The sequence below is a fragment of the Lithobates pipiens genome, unplaced genomic scaffold, assembly GCF_037356315.1.
Source record: "Lithobates pipiens isolate NorthernLeopardFrog02 unplaced genomic scaffold, aLitPip1_a1.2 Scaffold_27, whole genome shotgun sequence".
NCBI classification, from domain to species: Eukaryota; Metazoa; Chordata; class Amphibia; order Anura; family Ranidae; genus Lithobates; species Lithobates pipiens.
The window spans coordinates 175,808,022-175,828,117 of NW_027507788.1; the positions used below are offsets into that span (position 1 = coordinate 175,808,022).

General features: G+C 50.0%; 1 non-coding gene across 1 annotated transcript; it reads left to right on the forward strand.

The window, feature by feature from the left end:
• Positions 1 to 4,004: 4,004 nt before the first annotated feature.
• Positions 4,005 to 4,076, forward strand: TRNAP-AGG (transfer RNA proline (anticodon AGG)). Its single transcript has one exon. It is a non-coding gene; the product is annotated as a tRNA-Pro (tRNA).
• The last annotated feature ends 16,020 nt before the right edge of the window (positions 4,077 to 20,096 follow it).

Here is a 20,096-nt window from a genome sequence, read left to right on the forward strand (position 1 = left end):
TTTCTTCCTTCTTCTTTTCTTCATCCTTCGGTTTCTTCCTCCATCTTCTTCTTCCTCCGATCCTCTTCTTCCTCCGATCCGCTTCTTCTTGGTCTGGTGTTCTCGCCTGGCATCTTCTTCCACGGCGTCTCTTCTTGGTTCACGGGCCGCTCCGCGCAATGGGAGGCTCCGGCTGTGTGACGCTTCTCTTCTTCTGACAGTTCTTTTATAATGGAGGGCGGGGCCACCCGGTGACTCTGCCCCCCTCTGACGCATGGAACCGCGGGGTTCCCCTTAATATCCATACCAGACCCGAAGGACCTAGTATGCTCTTGAAGGGGAACCCATGCCGGTTTTTTTTCTACATTAAAGTCATGTTGTAAGTCACGCTGTGATTCACACTCAAGTCGTGTCCAAGTTGCCTCCCAAAGTCGTGCTGGAAGTCGTGTTGCCTCTGTGTGAATGAATGGAATGTTGTGATACAAGTTCAATAAACACAGATTGTTATTGTTAGAGTCGAATCTCCTATCTGTATCGAACTGTGTCAAAACGAAAACGAAAATAAAGCATTTATGTCGCATCTTTCGTTTTTCGGACTCTGTGCTTTCGTTTTTCGGACTCTGTGCTGTCGTTTGTCAAAACGATAACGAAAATACCTGAAATTCGGACGAAAATGAATTCAGACGAAAACAAATGCACATGTCTAGTACCCTCTGTGATCCTTCATCCAGAATAGGGGCACTGTAAATATGTAATTTACAGGTCTCTTCCTTTTCTGAATGGGCACAGTGAGTAATTGGTACTGATCACTCACTGTGTCAATTCATAACTGAAGCATAGTAAACTATGATTAGTACGCTTCAGTTTATGAATGAATGGGAAGCTCTGTACAGAGCAATTTCTGTCCATTCACTCTGTGCAGCTGAGGCTGCAGAGATGGAGAATATGGGCTGTGTCCTCAATTTCCTCTCAAATGTGAAACATCAGAGGTCTGTTTGGATCCCTGATATCTCATCAATGCCCCCCAACGGGGCTCCCAAAAAAATAGTAAAACAAAAACAAAAAAGCAAAATAAAAAATTGTAGAAAATAAAAAAATAAAAAAATAATAATTTGTAAAAAATAAGAAGAAAATAAAGCAACAAAAATTAAAAATTACTGACCCCGTCCACTGCCCTACTGACGTTCACTGCATTTCTGACAAAGTCCACTGCCATAATTACACCATCCACTGCTCTACTGACTGACACTATTCACAGTTCTACTGACACCAGTGGCAGAACTACCAGGGTTGTAAAGGCTCATTCACACCATACGTGCATGAAAACTGATGGGAAAACAACGCAGATTTCACTTGCAGTTGACATCAGTTTTCATGCGTGTTAGTTATGTGCCCTGTTTTTTTTTCCACGCAGAAAACTGCATACACATTGCAGATTCATACTCAGAAAAAAGCAACACGTGAGCCTCACTGTGCCCCATCAAATGCAGCCTCACTGTGCCCCATCAAACATAGCCACTGTGCCACATCAAATGTTGCTAGTGTGCCCCCCCCCCCCCGCCACCGTCTGTATTTACCCTGTCTTGGTGGGACAACTCCTCAATGTCTTCTCCCTTCCTCTGCCGCTGTAATTCAGTCACCCAGCACCCGATAAGGGGTTGACAGTGGCGGCCATACATAGATTCATGCACTCTCCAGCCAGTCCTGTGCATTCCAGCCTCCCCGGTGTTCTCCAGCCTCCCCTGTAAATGACACTGGCAGTGATGGGTTTAACCAGGGGGTGGCAGTGTAGGGGTTAAGTGTGTCCTAGGGGCATGTTACTAACTGTGGGGGGCTTGGCTGTGTGCTAGTGAACACTGATCTCTGCTCCAATCACAAGGAGCAGAGGTCAGTGTCACTTGTTGCTAGGCAGAATGGGGAGATGCTGTTTACAACAGCATCTCCCCGTTCTCCTTCCCCGTGAGACGATCGCTGGTACCCCCGCGGCGATCGAGTTCGCGGAACCCGCAACCAGACTCACAGGGGTCCCGACCGGCATGCGCGCCTGCCGCCAGCGGCATGCACGTGATGGCAGGGCGGCAAATTCAACTGGACGTACCTGTACGCCAGTTTGCCTGCCCGTGCCATTCTGCCGACCTACATCATCGTGTGCCGGTCAGGAAGTGATTAATAATAACTACTGCAGGAGGGAACAGACACAAAAGATACACTCTGCATCTTTCCAAATAACTGTTCTGCCTTATTATGATACAATTGAAGGTTTTTATACACATGATTACGTAGGTATCACATTAATATTACAATTGTACTTTTATAGTAACAAGGGGCATAACATAGGCAGGCTAATTCTAATCAGGACTCGAAAGAATGCAAACATGTAATGAAAACATTATAAGTGTCATGTGCAGAGTGAGGGCAGTGTGCAATACATACAAAATAGAATACAATTATATACAGAACTTACAAATTTTCTTTACAAATCTAACTGTAGCGCCAGCTCCTAAAGAGCACACGCTATGTGTTTTTTTCATTTAACATTCCTGGAACTGTAGTTTGGTTTTGGGTTCAATTACACCAAATTATGGTCTCAGCACCAGTCTGGCTGGATTGCACTGTGTTCTGCTTGGCTATGGGTGGCGCTGTCATCCTTGGAAAGTATGAGAACGCAGTTCAGCTGGGCGCATTGAGTGCCAATTCTTTCTCGGAACCAGCCGAGTGGGAGTGTCATCTTGCTGTGCATTCTGGGAGAGGGTACTTAAGTTACTGACATCACGTGCTTCAGAGTTCCGGTCCAGAAGTGCTTTCTGTTTGGTCCTGGTCCTCCTGACCAGCCCACAGGGCTCTCGTGGCCTGCAGTGCAGATCCATCCAAGTCCGAGTCTCGGGGCTGGCTAGCCTGAAGCAAAGTAACTGGAAGGAAGATTCGGAGGTGGTTTGGTGCCGTCTGCACTGTGGAGAGGCCCAGCAACTGAAGAAGCAACCAGGGGAGGATTCTTCGGGAGAAGGCCATGCGGAAGGCTGGTTTCTCAGAAAGAGCCTGGAGGCTTAGTTGAAAGACCCCAAGTGAATCTACACTTGTGTGGCATCGCTGGACCGGCTGCAAGATACCGGTACCGTATGAGGGTGCTCTAAGTTTGTCTACATCCTTCAGTTACTACAAGTGTTCTTCGATAAGTCTGTGGCAGAGACTTTGCTTTATCTGAGCATTCTATCGGCTGCTAGGCCTAGTGAGAGAAGGTCTATCCGATAAGGGTGAGGATCCAGTTGTGAATGGCTATTCTCTGGATTCCTAAAGTGAGAGACTTCCTATTTGACTAAGTTCCAAGAGTACCTGAACTTTCTACCTAAAACCCTCTAACCCTCATTGAGAGACTGTGTTTTGTCTACTCCTTTTTTCAAATAAAAATCCCTTAAGCGGATTTGGTGTCAGTCTCTGCAGTTCTTGGGCCATCAACCTCGGGAAACCCCTAGACGCATAAGAGGTGAAGAAGGTAACGGTAAGCCCAAATAAAATCAGCAGCTCCTTCAGGGGTCAGTGCTACATAACCCTTTTTATTTTTTAAGTTAAAAAATTTGATAAAATTGAAAAATTATTAAAAAACAATTGCATTTCTTTATATTCGATTAAAAAAAAAATTTTGTTTAGATCTATAGAAACATTTGTATTGGGAAAAAAATGCACGTGTGGCTAGCTGAAGGGTCTCTTGGACAATCATTGGACAGTTTAATGCATGTAACAGAAATGAATACTTTTTCTTTCTGTGCTGCAATGCATCATAGTGATATGGAAAGTCTACATAACTACATAGACGTCTGATTTTGGGCTGGTAAATAATGTGCATTTTAATGTTTGCAAAAGTACAGATGCAAAAAAAGTCCTTATACTTTTACAATTGTTATTTAGGATTTTGAACTTCTCCAGCTGAATTTTTCTGCTTGGTTTGTGCTGACAGTGTAATATGATACAGACTTGTGGCTGCTGCTGATGTGGCACTATAGCTACTTCTGTGCTAACCATCAGCAATTGGCTCGTTGGTCTAGGGGTATGATTCTCGCTTAGGGTGCGAGAGGTCCCGGGTTCAAATCCCGGACGAGCCCAGGTTTTACTTTCCGAACCTTTTCATTATATGCCTTTTTGACCGAAATGTCTCCTTTTTACTCTGTTACTTGGACAGCTACAGGGTGCTTGCAAATACTATAGTAGCCCCCCACCCTCCCATTGCCCCTGAGAACTATTTATGCCAACAAACAACACTGCTCTGCTGGGTGATCACTGCCATTGGCATGACATATGGACACATGTCCAAATACAAGCATATATGTACATCAGTGAGTGCCTACATATACACGTTAAGGCCTTGTTTACACTAACGGTGCTCTTGGAAGAGCGATCCACTTTTGGATCGCTCTTCAGAGAGCATTTGAAAGGCAGTGAGGAGGCATTTCATGTTTCATTGCCTCCTCCCTGTCTGCTTTAACCACTACAGCCCCGGACCAATAAACACCTTAAGGACCAGAGGTCTTTTTCCAATTTCGCACTGCGCTGCTTTAACTGGTAATTGCGCGGTCATGCAATATTGCACCCAAACGAAATTTGCGTCCTTTTCTTCCCACAAATAGAGCTTTCTTTTGATGGTATTTGATTGCCTCTGCGATTTTTATTTTTTGCGATATAAATGGAAAAAGAGCGAAAATTTTGAAAAAAAAAGATATTTTCTTCTTTTTGTTATAAGAAAAATCGAATAAACTAAATTTTAGTCATACATTGAGGGCAAAATTTATTCAACCACATGTCTTTAGTAAAAAAAATGTCAATAAGCGTATATTTTTTGGTTTGCGCAAAAGTTATAGCGTCTACAAACTAGAGTACATTTTCTGGAATTTACACAGCTTTTAATTTATGACTGCCTATCTCATTTCTTGAGGTGCTAAAATGGCAGGGCAGTACAAACCCCCCCCCCAAATGACCCCATTTTGGGAAGTAGACACCCCAAGGAAATTGCTGATGGGTATGTTGAGCCCATTGAATATTTATTTTTTTTGTCCTAAGGGATTGAATAATGACCAAAAAAAAAAAAAAATTACAAAAAGTTGTCACTAAATGATATATTGCTCACACATGCCATGGTTATATGTGGAATTGCACCCCAAAATATATTCCGCTACTTCTCCCGAGTATGGGGATACCACATGTGTGGGACTTTTTGGGAGTCTAGTCGCGCACGGCACCCCGAAAACCAATCACCACCTTCAGGATTTCTAAGGGTGCAAATGTTTGATTTCACTCCTCACTACCTATCACAGTTTCGAAGGCCATAAAATGCCAAAATAGCACAAAACCCCCCAAAATGACCCCATTTTGGAAAGTAGACACCCCAAGCTATTTACTGAGAGGCATGTTGAGTCCATGGAATATTTTATATTTTGCCACAAGTTGCGGGAATATTACAAACTTTTTTTTTTTTTTTGCACAAAGTTGTCACTAAATTATATATTGCTCACACATGCTATGGGCATATGTGAAATGACACCCCAAAATACATTCTGCTGCTTCTCCTGAGTACAGGGATACCACATGTGTGGGACTTTTTGGGAGCCTAGCCGCGTACGGGACCCCGAAATCCAAGCACCGCCTTCAGGATTTCTAAGGGCATACATTTTTTATTTTACTCCTCACTACCTATCACTACCTATCACAGTTTTGAAGGCCATGAAATGCCAAGATGGCACAAAACCCCCCCAAATGACCCCATTTTGGAAAGTAGACACCCCAAGCTATTTGCTGAGGGCCATGTTGAGACCATTGAATATTTTTTTTTTTGTCCCAAGGGATTGAATAATGACAAAAAATAAAAAAAAATTTTTTTTTTACAAAAAGTTGTCACTAAATGATATATTGCTCACACATGCCATGGTTATATGTGGAATTGCACCCCAAAATATATTCCCCTACTTCTCCCGAGTATGGGGATACCACATGTGTGGGACTTTTTGGGAGTCTAGTCGCGCACGGCACCCCGAAATTCAATCACCACCTTCAGGATTTCTAAGGGTGCAAATTTTTGATTTCACTCCTCCTTCTACCTATCACAGTTTCGAAGGCCATAAAATGCCAAAATAGCACAAAACCCCCCAAAATGACCCCATTTTGGAAAGTAGACACCCCAAGCTATTTACTGAGAGCCATGTTGAGTCCATGGATTATTTTATATTTTGCCACAAGTTGCAGGAATATTACAAACTTTTTTTTTTTTTGCACAAAGTTGTCACTAAATGATATATTGCTCACACATGCTATGGGCATAAGTCAAATTACACCCCAAAATAAATTCTGCTGCTTCTCCCGAGTACGGGGATACCACATGTGGGGGACTTTTTGGGAGCCTAGCCACGTACGGGACCCCGAAAACCAAGCACTGCCTTCCGGATTTAAATATAAAATGCTACCAAAAAAACTGTTAGCGATCGCAGGGATCAGGCCTGACTCTGCGATCGCTGCAGTTATGTGTTTAGTGTTTTGTAAGTGACAGTGATCGATCGATACTGCACTTGGGTGGGCTGGGCAGAGGGGCAAAACGCAGGTGCTAGCAGGTATCTGGGCTGATCCCGCTAACAATGCGTTTTTTTCGGAACCCTGAACTGCTGGGGACGCTAGTATAGATCTGATCAGATCAGATATTGATCTGTTCAGATTCTATACCACTACGGGAGGTGTATGCTTTGCGTGTGGGTGTTAACGGTACTGGCACTAACCTAGCGCTGCCTGGGGCGACGCAGACCCTGACCCTAAAACCTAATTGATATCACCCGCCGGGTGATCAGGGGGTTAAACCTTTATTGGGTAATAAATGGTGGGTGCCCTGATGCTATAAAAAGCAAACTAACCAGAGTCACCCGTAACACTTATACGGTGATCAGTGGTGAAAGGGTTAACTAGGGGCAATCAGGGGGTTCAAATTTTTATTAGGTAGTATATGGGGGTCCCTGGCGCTATATAAAAACCTGACGGGGAACCTAAATAACTAACTGGCTAACCAGCGTCACCAGTGACACTTATACTGTGATCGCTGGTGAAAGGGTTAACTAGGCTCAATCAGGGGGTTAAAACCATTATTGGGTAGTATATAGGGGTACCTAACGCTATAAAAACCTGGCGGTGAACCTAAAAAAATAACTAGCTACCTAACGACACTAGTGACACTAATGCAGCGATCAGAAAAACGATCGCTTAGTGACACTGGCAAAAGGGGGTGAAAGGGTTAACTAGGGGCAATCAGAGGGTTAAAACCATTATTGGGTAGTATATCGGGGTACCTAGCACTATAAAAACCTGGCGGTGAACTTAAAAAAATAACTAGCTACCTAGCGGCACTAGTGACACTAATGCAGCGATCAGAAAAAGAGCGCTTAGTGACACTGGCAAAAGGGGGTGAAAGGGTTAACTAGGGGCAATCAGGGGGTTAAAACCATTATTGGGTAGTATATCGGGGTACCTAGCGCTATAAAAACCTGGCGGTGAACCTAAAAAAAAAACTAGCTACCTAGCGACACTGGCTACACTAATGCAGCGATCAGAAAAATGATCGCTTAGTGACACTGGCAAAAGGGGGTGAAAGGGTTAACTAGGGGCAATCAGGGGGTTAAAACCATTATTGGGTAATATATCGGGGTACCTAGCGCTATAAAAACCTGGCGGTGAACCTAAAAAAATAACTAGCTACCTAGCGACAGTAGCGACACTAATGCAGCGATCAGAAAAATGATCGCTTAGTGACAGTGGCAAAAGGGGGTGAAAGGGTTAACTAGGGGCAATCAGGGGGTTAAAACCATTATTGGGTAGTATATCGGGGTACCTAGCGATATAAAAACCTGGCGGTGAACCTAAAAAAATAACTAGCTACCTAGCGACAGTAGCGACACTAATGCAGTGATCAAAAAAATGATCGCTTAGTGACACTGGCAAAAGGGGGTGAAAGGGTTAACTCTAGGGGCAATCAGGGGGTTAAATCTTTATTGGGGGGTGATAGGGGGCTACCCTGGACCTAACACTAACAGCCCTGACAGTTTTAACTGTTACAACTGACACTGAATGCAGTGATCAGTAAAGAAATGCTCAATGCAATCAGTGACACTGTGACTGGGGGGAGGGGAGGGCGGGGGGCGATCGGGGGGGGGGGGGGGGGGTTTGTGTACCTATGTGTACCTATGTGTCAGTGTAGTGTTTTGGTGCACTTACTTTTAGTCTTCTCGTCATAGTCCGGTCAAAAAGACCGCCCCGAGGAGAATGACATCACTTCCTCCTTCCTGTGTATACAATACACAGTGGGAGGAAGCTTGTCATTGGCCAGGAGCGATCCAGAGGGGGTGCCTAGAAACCAACGGCCATCCCCTCATCACGGATCGCTCCTGGAGCGAACCGGACCGCCGTATCCAGCGGGAGGGGGTCCGATCGGACCCCCCACCCGCTGGAAGGCAGGCACGTACATGTACGTGCTTGTGCCTGCCGGTGCCATTGTGATGACGTACAATGGCAATACGGCGGTCCTTAAGTGGTTAACCCCTTGAACATAATTTCAGAGCGCCCTTATTCAGTCGCCGTTGCAGTTGGTGCTCAACATTTTTTGGGGGGCACAAACTGAAAAATTCTGAAAAATAATAAAAATAAAAACATCAAATGCAGCCTCACTGTGCCCATCATATGCAGCCAACTGTGCCCATCATATACAGCCAAATGTGCCTATTATATACAGCCTCTATGCCCATCATATAGAGCCAACTGTGCCCATCATTTGCAGCCAACTGTGCCCATCATATACAGCTACTGTGCCCATCATATGCAGCCAACTGTGCCCATCATATACAGCCTCACTGTGCCCCATCACATGCAACCACTGTGCCCATTATATATAGCCACCTTGTCCATCATATATAGCCACTGTGCCCATCATATGCAGCCAACTGTGCCCATCATATGCAGCCAAATGTGCCCATCATATACAGCCTCTGTGCCCATCATATAGAGCCAACTGTGCCCATAATTTGCAGCCAACTGTGCCCATCATATGCAGCCACTGTGCCCATAATATGCAGCCAACTGCGCCCATCATATGCAGCCTCACTGTGCCCCATCCTATGCAGTCAACTGTGCCCCATCACATGCAGCCACTATGCCCATCATATACAGCCACTGTGCCCATCATATATAGCCACCTTGCCCATCATATGCAGCCAACTGTGCCCATCATATACAGCCAAATGTGCCCATTATATACAGCCTCTGTGCCCATCATATAGAGCCAACTGTGCCCATCATTTGCAGCCAACTGTGCCCATCATATGCAGCCACTGTGGCCATCATATGCAGCCAACTGTACCCATCATATATAGCCACTGTGCTCATCATATGCAGCCAACTGTGCTCATCATATGCAGCCTCACTGTGCCCCATCACATGCAGCCACTGTGCCCATTATATACAGCCACTGTGCCCATCATATATAGCCACCTTGCCCATCATATGCAGCCAACTGTGCCCATCATATACAGCAAATGTGCCCATCATTTGCAGCCAATTGTGCCCATCATATGCAGCCACTGTGCCCATCATATGCAGCCAACTGTGCTCATCATATGCAGCCTCACTGTGCCCCATCCTATGCATTCAACTGTGCCCCATCACATGCAGCCACTGTGCCCATTATATATAGTCACTGTGCCCATCATATACAGCCACTGTGCCCATCATATAAAGCCACTGTGCCCATCATGTGCAGCCAACTGTGGCCATCATATATAGCCACATTCATTCACTTTTCTAACATATCTGGGTGGACTCTGAGCGCAATTCTCTGCACCATCTTTTTGAAGCCTATTAAAGACTATGGCTCTTACCGGGTGCTTAAATTCAGGCACTGGTGTCCAAAAAGGGGGGTGGCTGGAGAGAGGGGGCAGCGCCCTTGCGCCCTTAATGGATGCACCACCACTGTTCAGTTGAATGGATTGCGTTCAGCAGGTGGTACTGCCCACTGAACCCAACAGCAGGGATAATCTTTGCTGTGCCGTGTATTCCCCCCGTGTGCTGCCTTTACACCATAAGGGAGAGCGGTTGGGGTGATAAAAACTCCAAACACAAATGTAAATGAGCCCTTACACCATCAGTCGTGGTAGTGAGTTTTTTTTATAGATATATAACAGGGCTACTCAATGGTTGTGCTTTACTAATACTGTAACCTCTTATAATTCAATTAGAAAAGTGGCCAACCCCTTTAAAATAATGCATTCTCATGTAGGGGGTATCTCCGTTGTTAGGTAGGCAGGCTGAGTGAGCTCCCTCTAGTGGGCAATCTAAAACTCTCTCTTCAATACAATAAGAAAAATATGGAAGAACATGCAAAGACAGGTATGGGTCATATCACAAATTAGTTACTAAACATTCTAAATGTACCTTAAAATATTTGCATTATACTAAAGTGAACCTGACCTGTCCCCCCAAACTGCATACTTTTTTAGTGAAGTGCAATGAGGACTCTCTATTCTTGGGTCAGGCTGCATATAAGGCCTCTACCCTTCTTCAAGTTGAGATGAACTATGTTCCCCTGCCATTAGGACCATCCCCCAACAGCCAAGTAGCAGAATCTCAGAGAACAATAAAGTATCTGCCATTTGACAGGTAAATGACAGGGGGTGGGGCTTAACCTTGACTTGTAAAGGCTCTGTATGCAGCCTGGTCCTTGACTGCAGAGCTTAGCCACATCTTGCCCCACCCGGTGTCCCTCTAATAAGGTTTGTATGCCCAGGGGGCAAAAAGGATCAGCAGTCATGTGATCACTGTGATTGGCTGCCAAAGTGGTCACATGATTGGAAGCTAGTCCTATTGACCACTGGTCGTTAATGGGGGCCCGAGAGTTGTCTTTTAGCACAGAATCATCGGTCGCTTGGCACCCAGTGATGCATATGTGCGTTATTTCCCCGAGGGCTTTCACACTACAGCGGTGCGCTGGCAGGACGTCAGAAAAAAAGTCCTGCCAGCAGCTTCTTTGGAGCGGTGAAGGAGCGGTGTGTTTACCGCTTCTCCACCGCTGCTCCCCATTGAAATCAATGGGCCAGCGCTGTAATACTGCCGGCTAAACGCCGCTGTTGTGGCGTATTGCCCGCGGTTTTAACCCTTTGGCGGCTGCTAGCAGGGGGTAAAAGCGCCCCGCTAGCGGCTGAAATGCGCTGCAAATCCGCCGCAAATCCGGCGGTAAAACGACGCAATGGGCGGTGTGGTGTGAAAGGGGTCTTAGAGTGGCATTGGACCAGTGTGCTGTCTATCATAGGAGCCTGGTTGCTTGCTGTGATTCATTTCTCTTATACCAAAGATATTCACCATACTCAGGTACTTACTATATCTACCTTTTGATATCTACTATATTTAGGTATGCTTGCATATCGTACACACAGTTCATTTTTTGAGCAATTATTATTTAATTTTATTTTTGTTTTCTGATATCACAGATTCCACCACACAATCACAGTTCACCTCTCTCTCCTCTCTCTTTCTCATCTTGTCTCTTGGCTAGTATCCCTCTGCTATTCTATGTTTTCCACCATCTCCATGTCCCTACCATCCTTGGCACAGGCCTTTTACTTATGTATGCAAAACTTTATGCCAATACTCATTGATTTTACTTTATACTTCAGATGCCTGACAAACATACTCATGTTTATAGCTACACTTTTTATGGACTAACGTGGTCTCTAGGGATACATCAGTACCATTACACAATCACAGTCCACCTCTCTCCAGGGCCAGACTGGCCTGCCGGGATACCGGGAGATTTCCTGTGGATCACAGTGCTGGCTGGCTCTGTAATATGCCCCCCCCCCCCCCCAGACCAGCTCGTGTGATAGTTGATAGAATCAACGTTCCGCCTATCACACGAGCCGGACTAGGGGGGGGAGCAGGACTGTGTTACTGAGCAGCCGCAGAACACAGAGCCAGCCAGCACTGTGATCCATAGGAGGAGATGCCACTCATACAGCCTGCCCCCCCAGTGCTCACCTCCACCACCACACTCTCCTGCCCCCTCCCCCTGCTCTCCACCATCACACTCTCCTGCCCCCCCCCCCCCCAGTGCTCTCCTCCACCACCACACTCTCCTGCCCCCCCTGCTCTCCACCACACTCTCCTGCCCCCCCGGTGCTCTCCTCCACCACCACACTCTCCTGCCCCCCCTGCTCTCCTCCACCACCACACTCTCCTGCCCGCCCCTGCTCTCCTCCACCACCACACTCTCCTGCCCCCCCCCCCTGCTCTCCTCCACCACCACACTCTCCTGCCCCCCCTGCTCTCCTCCACCACCACACTCTCCTGCCCCCTCCCCCAGCTCTCCACCACCACCACACTCTCCTGCCCCCCCCCCGCTCTCCTCCACCACCACACTCTCCTGCCCCCCCCGCTCTCCTCCACCACCACACTCTCCTGCCCCCCTGCTCTCCTCCACCACCCACTCTTCTGTCCCCCCCTGCTCTCCTCCACCACCACACTCTCCTGCCCCCCCCCCCCCGTGCTTTCTTTCCTAGCCACACTCTCCTGCTCCCCCTTCCCAGTGCTCTCCTCCACCACCACCCTCTCCTGCCCCCCTCCCCCCCAGTGCTCTCCTCCACCACCACCCTCTTCTGTCCCCCCCCCCCAGTGCTTCCCTCCACCGCCACACTCTCCTGCCCCCCCCCAGTGCTCTCTTTCACCGCCACACTCTCCTGCCCCCCCCCATTGCTCTCTTTCACCACCACACTCTACTGCCCCCCCCCAGTGCTCTCCTCCACCACCACCCTCTCCTCCACCACCACCCTTTCCTGCCCCTCCCCCCCAGTGCTCTCCACCACCACCCTCTCCTGCCCCCCCCCCCCCGTCCTCTCCACCACCACATTCTCCTGCCCCCTCCCAGTGCTCTCCTCCACCACCACACTCTCCTGCCCCCCCCCAACGCTCTCTTCTCCCCTGTCCTTGCTGCCTCCCTGCTCTCCAGCTCTCCCCATCCTTCTCTAGCCACCATCCCAGTGCTCTCCGCTGCCCCCCGGGTGCTCCCCCCCCCCACTGTTCTCCCACCCCAGTGCTCTCCCCCCACTGTTCTCCCACCCCAGTGCTCTCCCCCCACTGTTCTCCCCCCAGTGCTCTTCCCCCCCCCGTGCTCTCCTCTCCCCCCAGCGCTCTCCCCCCGGGTTCTCCCCCCAAGTGCCCAGCGCTCTCCCCCCAGTGCTGCCCCCCGTTCTTCCCCCCAATGCTGCCCCCCTGGGTTCTCCCCCCAAGTGCTCTCCACTCCCCCTAGTACTCTCCCCCCCTGTACTACCCCCCCCCCCCAGTGCTCGTGCCTCCCCCAGTGCTCTCCACCACCACCCTCTCCTGCCCCCAGTGCTCTCCACCACCACACTCTCCTGCCCCCCCCAGTGCTCTCCTCCACCACCACACTCTCCTGTCCCCTCCCAGTGCTTCCCTCCACCACCACACTCTCCTGCCCCCCCAGTGTTTGCACCTGCCCCCCCAGTGTTCTCCTCCACAACCACACTCTCCTGCCCCCCCACAGCTCTCTCCTCCCCTGTTCTTGCTGCCGCCCCTGCTCTCCAGCTCTCCCCATCCTTCTCTAGCCACCATCCCTGTGCTCTCCACTCCCCCCCTGTTCTCTCCCCCACTCCTGTTCTCCCCCCTGTTCTCCCCCCTCCCCGGGTGATCTCCCCCCATTGTTCTCCCACCCCAGTGCTCTCTCCCCACAGTTCTCCCCCCCCAGTGCTGTCCCCCAGTGCTCTCCCCCTCCGTGCTCTCCTCTCCCCCCAGTGCTCCCCCAAGTGCTCCCCCCCAGTGCTCGTGCCTCCCCCCAGTGCTCTCCACTCCCCCCTGTCCACCCCCAGCGCTCTCCACTCTCCCCTGTTCTTCCCCCTCAGTGCTTTCCTCCCTGTTCTTCCCCCCCGTGCGCTCCACTCCCCCCAGTGCTCTCCTCTCAGTGATCTCTCCCCTGTTCCTTCTCCCCCCAGTGCTCTCCAGCTCTCAACATCACTCTCCAGCCCCCCATTCTCCCTACCCCTGTTCTTTCTGGCCCCTTGGTGCTCTCCAGCCCCCCCCAGTGCTCTCCCCCCCCCCCCCATGCTCTCCACCCCTGTTTTTTTTGGCTCCCCCAGTACTCCTTACCTCTGTACTCTCCACTCCCCCCTGCATTTTGCCCCCACCCATGTGCTCTCCAATCCTACCAGTGCTCTCCACCCCCCATATTGCTCTCCAGTCCCCCTTGCTTTCCACCCCTGTTCTTTCTGGCCCCCACTGGTGCTCTCAAGCTCCCCTTCATTGCTCTCCACTCCCCCTGCTCTTTGTACCCCCCCATACTCTCCAGCCCCTGTGCTCTCCCCCCTGTTTTTCTGCCCCCCCTAGTGCTCTTCACCACCCCACACTCTTAGCCCCCCCAGTGCTCTCAGCCTACCGTGCTCTCCACCCCTGTTCTCCCCCCCCCCAGTGCTCTCAAGTTCCCCCCCCAGCGCTCTCCGCTCCCCACCCCTGTGATCTCCACTCCCCCCTGCTCTTTGCCCCCACCCATGTGTTCTCCAACCCGCCAGTACTCTCTGTTCCCCCTTCTCTCCACTTCCCCAGGACCATAGGACAGGCTGACTGGGGCCGGAAAATGAGGACGGCTGAAGGTGCAGGTGGCGGAGGGACCACTCCATCTCACAGCAAACAGATTCTCTGGAAGGAGCACCGTCCCCATCCAAAACGAGAACAGACCCTGCCTGCTGCTGGCCATCATGGATAGCCTGCTGGCATGCAAGGTACTGTACCGAGCATCAAAACACACCTTCCCACAGACAGGGACTGCAGACTGGGACATGGGGCACAGGATGGGCTGCAATTATGGGCACAGTGAGGCTGCATTCATGGCACAGTAAAGCTGCATTTGATGGACACAGTGAGGCTGTATTGATGGGCACAGTGAGGCTGCATTTGGTGGGCACAGTGAGGCTGCATTTGGTGGGAACAGTGAGGCTGCATTTGGTGGGCACAGTGAGGCTGCATTTGATGGGCACTGGTGAGGCTGCATTTGATGCATTGAGCTCTTGCATCAAGTCTGCAGTCTCTGACCATCTCCTGTAGCATGTCTGCAGTCTCTGAGGGAGTCTGGAGAGGAGTCAAGAGTGCGAGCACTACTGGGATGGGGGTCATGGGAAAAGTCAGACTTGTGTGGACTGTGGACAGGAGACTATAGGATAAAACCAGAGCCACCAAGCTGGAGCCGACTGACTGAGCCCTGCACAGTGCACCTGAGAGGAGGTCATTCACAGCACCACCAGGCCAGTCGGGGGGGGGGGGGTCACTGATGTAAGGAGGGTGTGAATACCATAATGTAAGGGAGCACTGATATAAAGGGTTTCCTCCTTATATTAGTAACTCGCCCCCCTTACCTTAGTGTATTCTTTCTGCATAAGGTGGTCCCCCCCCCCCACATTCTGAGTGCGTGTGTGTGTGTATGTATATGTGATTTCATATCTATATATAATACTCTCTTCATCAAATGTGCTTTAAAATGTATGGTTTTCCCTTTCATGAACAAGAAAATAATGACGTTATGCTGTTGGGCTGGTATGAAATTTTTTCCAGGGCTGGTTTTTATGCCCAGTCCAGCCTTGCCTCTCTCTCCTTTCCTATCTTGTCACTTGTTAGTATCCCTCTGCTATCCTATGTTTCTAACCATCTCTAAGTCCATACCCTCTTTGGCCCAGGCCTTTCATTCATATATATATACATATCTTTAGGTCAATACTTGATTTTATTTCATTACCTTAGATGCCTGACAAACATACTTATGTTCACAGCCTATACTCTTTATGGACTTACGAGGTCTCTAGGGATACATCACTATATCCATGCCATGCCTGCTCTTCGTTTGGCCCCTGGCAGGGTGCCATCTGACTCTGCCCCCCTCAGATCCCTGGTGAGGCACTTGCAGCCGCCTCCCTGTAGCCATACACCTGAAGAGCGAGCTGGATCCCGAAAAACACGTTGGATAGTATGATTCCCATGTACTATGCCTGCTATTGCATCAATGTATCAATATTCCTTGTTTATGTATCTTATTTTAAATTGGCAATTGTTGGTGATATTTATGCATGTAAACAATTTTACTTGAATAAACCATATACTGTATTTACTACTGTTTTATTTACTGACAGAAACGGTACCCACTTCATTTAAAGTCCCGGGGCAAACCCTTCGTTTTATTCTCTCATAGGAGCCGGTCCATTAGGCAGGACTTTGTTTGACAGTGGCCAGCGTTTCATATCATATGGGCCCTGTCCGTCCCTGCTCCACACTTGCCCTCAGCTAATTTCCACTTGCCAAATGCGAGCAGGCAAGTAGAAATTTTTAGGGCTGGTCTATACATAATTACATTGGTCCAAGCTTGATCAATGTAACTATGTAGCAGATATACCAAGCCTGGAATTCTTCAAGCTGCAAAGGCAGTGGACAGAAGCGTGCACATGTCATAGGTGTGATGCTTCGCATTAGCAGCCACAACTGACATAACACCTCCTCACCATCTGTCAAATGCCCTCTGAAGAGCATTCCACCATGGATCACACTTCAGAGGGTTAACACTAGTGCAAATGAGCTACAGTTGCCACCTCTTTAAAACCAAACACATAATAATTACACATTTTCTGATATGCAAGTTTAATTACCACCGGTTACAGGCATTCCTTTCTTTACATGCTGTCACAGCGTGAGGAGAGGAGAGCCGGTAACAGGCAAGTGTGAAAGGGGACATTTACAATGAAAATCAGGGCACAGTGCTACCCATTAGTGCCACCTCATCAGTGCTGCCAATCAGTGCCGCTGCCGCATATCAGTGCAGCCTCATCAGTGCCTCCTCGTGAGTGTCACCTATCGGTGCAGCCTCATTAGTGCCTCCTCGTGAGTGTCACCTATCAGTGCAGCCTCATCAGTGAAGGAGAAAAAATTACATATTTGCAAAAAAAAAAAAGACAGAAACTTTTATAAAAGAAAAAACTTTTTTTTTTCAAAAAAAAAAAACCCCGGGGGGGGGGGTTAATGTTTAACCGCTTGACATTCATGCTATGAATTTCAGGGAGGCCGTCATATGACAGCTTCCCCTGTGCACGCTCCATGCGCGCTGTGATCACCGAGTCATAGAGACTAGAGTGATCACCGATCCGAGTAAGGGACCGGTCCCAGCCCCTTACCATGTGATCAGCTGTTAGCCAAAAAATAAAAAGCTCTGTAATCCTTCACGGGCTCATCTGCAAGGAAAATCGGTCACGAAGAGGAAGGAGGCACATCTGCCTCATATCTGCCAACAGTACCCCCTGCCATTGCCCACAGTGCCACCTATCAATGCCCACCAGTGGTGCCAATCAGTGCCACCTAGCAGTGCTGCCTATCAGTGTAACCGATCGGTGTCCATTATTGCCAACCATCAGTGCCCATTAGTGCCGCCTCATCAGCGTACATCAATGAAGGAGAAAAATTCCCTGTTTTAAAATTTTATAACAAAACATATAAAAAATAAAAAATGCAGTGGTAATCAAAGACCACCAAAAGAAAGCTCTATTTGTGGGGGAAAAAAAATCAAATTAATTTGGGTACAGTGTTGTATGACCCAGGGGCGGACTGACAACTAATGGGGCCCCCGGGCAATAGAAGCTCATGGGGCCCCCTTGGGCGCCACACCTTGCCAGGGAGACAAGGGGGGGAGCACACAGGGGGAAACTGGAGGGAGAACGCACACACACACACACTCACACACCACACACAGGGGGACACACTCGCATACAGGGAGACACACACACGGGGACACTCACACACACACCACACACGGGGGGGACACACACAGGGGGATACACTCACGCACACACACACAGGGGGACACGCACACTCACACAGGGGTGAGGACACACTCTCACACACACACACACACACAGGGGGACACACTCTCACACACACACACACAGGGGGACACACTCTCACACACACACACACACACAGGGGGACACACTCTCACACACACACACACACAGGGGGATACACTCACACACACACACAGGGGGGGGACACTCACACAGGGGGGGACACTCACACAGGGGGGGGGGACACACTCACACACCGGAGGACACACTCTCTCAAACACACACACAGGGACACACACACACACACAGGGGGATACACTCACACACACACACACACACAATCAGGGGGATACACTCTCACACACACACACACACACACACACAGGGGGATACACTCTCACACACACACACAAAAACACACAGGGGGATACACTCTCACACACACACACACACACACACTCACACACATATGGGGACACTCACACACATACAGGAACACTCACACACACACACACATACAGGGACACTCACACACACACATACGGGGACACTCACACACACATACATACGGGGACACTCACACACACACACATACGGGGACACTCACACACACACATACGGGGACACTCACACACACACATATGGGAACACTCACACACACACACATACGGGAACACTCACACACACACATACGGGGACACTCACACACACACATACGGGGACACTCACACACACATACGGGGACACTCACACACACATACGGGGACACTCACACACACATACGGGGACACTCACACACATACACATACGGGGACACTCACACACACACGGGGATACTCACACACATACGGGGACACTCACACACATACGGGAACACTCACACACATACGGGAACACTCACACATGGGAGGGCACAGGGGGACACACATAGGGGAGGACACACACACAGGGGAGGACACACACAGGGGAGGACACACACACACACACACACAGGGGAGGACACACACACAGGGGAGGACACACACACACACACAGGGGAGGACACACACAGGGGAGGACACACACACGGGGAGGACACACACACGGGGAGGACACACACACGGGGAGGACACACACACAGGGGGGACACTGGGTTGGGGGGATCTGGGGCCCCATGCATCTGTACCGCCACCCCCCCATCACTTGTGGCAGGCCCAGGCTTCACTTACCGGCGGATGCCGATAATACTTTTAACGGCGCAGCTCCCCGCCGGCCCCTGCACTCTTCTGCTGTGCCCGTATCTCATGGCGATTACAATACGGCTAACTCCGCGCTGCTCCCCGCCAGCCCCTCCTTCCCTCCCGTCCGTCCCAGGTGCTTGTACTGTATGCGTTGTGACATCACCTGGGATGGACGGGAGGGAAGGAGGGGCCGGCGGGGAGCAGCATGCCGTATTGTAATCGGCATGATCGCGGCATGTGATACAGGCACAGCCGCTTCAAGTGGCCTCTAATGTGGCCGAGACCGGGCCCCTAATGACCTCGGTGCCCTCGGGTGGCGCCCGAGTGACCGACTGGTCAGTCCGCCCCTGCACACACACACACACACAGGGGAGGACACACACACAGGGGAGGACACACACACGGGGAGGACACACACACGGGGAGGATACACACACAGGGGGGACACTGGGTTGGGGGGATCCGCCACCCCCCCATCACTTGTGGCAGGCCCAGGCTTCACTTACCGGCGGATGCCGATAATACTTTTAACGGCGCAGCTCCCCGCCGGCCCCTGCACTCTTCTGCTGTGCCCGTATCTCATGCCGATTACAATACGGCTAACTCCGCGCTGCTCCCCGCCGGCCCCTCCTTCCCTCCCGTCCGTCCCAGGTGCTTGTACTGTATGCGTCGTGACATCACCTGGGACGGACGGGAGAGAAGGAGGGGCCGGCGGGGAGCAGCGCGCCGTATTGTAATCGGCATGATTGCGGCATGTGATACGGGCACAGCCGCTTCAAGTGGCCTCTCATGTGGCCGAGACCGGGCCCCTAACGACCTCGGGCGGCGCCTGAGTGACCGACTGGTCAGTCCGCCCCTGGTATGACCGCACAATTGTCAAAGTACGACAGCACTGAAAGCTGAAAATTGGTCTGGACAGGACAGGGTTGAAAGTGCCCGGTAGGCAAGTCGTTAAATGGATGAGGTGGCAACTTAAATTATTAAGCCCTATCCATACCGACTAACATTTTCA